Genomic DNA, 2,721 nt, shown 5'->3' with positions numbered 1-2,721 from the left:
GTCAGTAAAAAAGACAAAAAGGAAAAAAAAAATTAAAAAAAATAAATAAATAAAAATTTTAATATTAGAATATTAACTCATTCATGGATCCACTCAGCACTAACTTTTTCACTACACCTTGCTTATGCTCCTGTTACAGTCCTTAATATGTTTTTTTTAAAAAAATATTATTGTGTAATATAGGATCAAGTCCTTTGACTTACACTTATTTTTACAAGTCTGGTGCTAACCCATAGTGCTTGGCATAGATTAGGGCCTCAATTATTTTGATTGAACTCAGTGACTAAGTCATAAACTCAAGGCTATTTCAGATTATAAATAATAAAATATAAAAGCATGATATATTTTATAATTAAATGACAATAAATTAAATAAGATAATAAATATTTGTAAAAGCTTTTTTAACATCAAGTACTGAAAAGAAGTGATGTTTCTCACTATTCTTTTGTTACCGAGAAATTTAATCTAACTCTAGTCTTCATAACTGAGATTCTTACTCTATGGTATTTAGAAAGAATCCATTATATATATATATGTATATTCTTTATATATATATACATAAAACTTTATTTACATGAATGGAGTTAAATATGCTTTGGAGACCTAACTTATTGAAATAAATATTCAGATATACTTACCATGCACAGTTCCTGCCACCATTTAATTCTTGCACATCCATGGAAAGCAATTCCTAAAATGCAATAATAATAGGTATATTAATCAATATAGGCTAGGATATGCTGAGATTGCCCTGAAATCTCAGTAGCTCACAATAAAATTTTATTTTTCAGTCACTTAAAGTTTGATAGTAAATTCTCAAGTGCTTACTTGGATACATATAGATTATAAACAGTTATCTATTTCTGGATATTCCAAATTTTAGACACTATCTAATCTATTTCATTGAGAATGAAAAGGGAATTAGAACAGAATATACACTAAAAGATGCCTCTAAAATGCAGAGATTCATAAATGTTGAAAATAAAATAATAACAAAAGAACAAAAGTACACAGGCAAAGCAAAAAAATGGGACTGGGGCGTCTTTTCATTATAAACCAATCCTCTGCAAATGGAAGTAGTAAACATTGGACAAAAAAAAAAAAAAAAACATAAAAAAATTCTCAAAAAGCAGGAAGTTTTGGGAAGGAAGCCAAAATTTGTTGAGAGTGACCAGTACTACTGGCTTCTTCATTAATGCAATCTTTAACGTGAAGCCCTCACAAGTTTCAGTGGTGGTGGCTCAGGGTGTATCAAACTCCCATAGTAAGCCTCTCAGTCTTTCTAGAACCAAAGTAAATACCTCTGGGGCAACCAGAGATGTCAAGAGATGAGTGAAGAACTCCAGAAAAGATAGTTGCAGAAGGGGAATTTTAATTTTTGTGTAGACTCAGCCCAAATTTTAGCTAAACCCTGAACCTGCCAGCATAGGCTAAAACTAAAAGCAGTTTACAACAAAGACTTAAAGGACTAAACTGAGACAACACCAACTGAAGGCTTTATAAAGCCTGTAGTTTGAGGCTAACAAAGTTAATTAATCACTAAAATGAAAAAGTCAGCACATCAGAAAATGTAATTGAATCATGAGTTTACAGAATATTAACATTCACATTGTCCAGAATAACGTGCAAAATTACTAGACTAAACAAAGAAAATGTAAGCCATTCTCCATAGAAAAAATAATTAACATATGGCAATCCATGAGGACTAGATGCAGGACTGTCAGACAATGACTATAAAGCATTATATTAGAACAATGCTCAGCTCTATATTAGAACAATGCTCAGCTCTATATTAGAACAATGCTCAGCAAAGCAAAAGAAGATGCTCATGATAAATAAAAACATATAATATCCGTACACAGAAACAGAAAACGTAAAAAGGATCAAATGAAATTTTATTTTCTATTTTTTTATTTTTAACTTCTCAATATACACTATGGTTGATTTTCATGACCCTTTACCCATTCCTCTTTTCTCCCTCCCTCTACCACCTCCTCCCCCACATCATATCTGTTCACTTGTCTTAACAAGTTCAAGGAATTGTTGTGATTGGTGTGTCTTCTTCCCCCCCCCCTTTTTTTGTTTGTGTGTTTATTTATTTATTTTTAGCTCCCACAAATAACTGAGAACATGTATTTCTCTTTCTGTGCCTGACTTGTTTCATTTAATATAATTTTCTCTAGGTCCATCCATTTTTGCTGTGAATGGCAGTATTTCACTCTTTATAAAGGCAGAGTAGAATTCCATTGTGTAGATACACCACAGTTTCCTTATCCACTCATCTGATGATGGACTTTTGGACTGATTCCAACTCTTGGCTATTGTAAATAGTGCTGCAGTAAACATGGGAGTACAGGTATCCCTTCAACATGATGGGTATATTCTGAAGTTCCATTCTTCTGGGTATATTCCCAGTGTTGGGATAGCTGAGTCATATGGTAGATCTACCTGTAATTGTTTGAGGAACCTCCATACCATTTTCCATAGAGTCTGCACCATTTTGCAGTCCTGCCAACAGTGTATAAGAGTTCCTTTTTCTCCACAACCTCTCCAGCACTTATTATTCTCAGTCTTTTGGATATTAGTCATCGTGACTGGAGTGAGATGGTATCTCAAAGTGGTTTTGATTTACATTTCCCAGATGATGAGTGATGTTGAGTATTTTTTCATGTGTCTGTTGACCATTCGTATATCTTCCTTTGAGAAATGCCTATTCAGCTC

Source organism: Galeopterus variegatus, unplaced genomic scaffold (assembly GCF_000696425.1).
Source record: "Galeopterus variegatus unplaced genomic scaffold, G_variegatus-3.0.2 Scaffold3025, whole genome shotgun sequence".
Taxonomy (NCBI): domain Eukaryota; kingdom Metazoa; phylum Chordata; class Mammalia; order Dermoptera; family Cynocephalidae; genus Galeopterus; species Galeopterus variegatus.
This window is presented reverse-complemented; position numbering follows the sequence as displayed.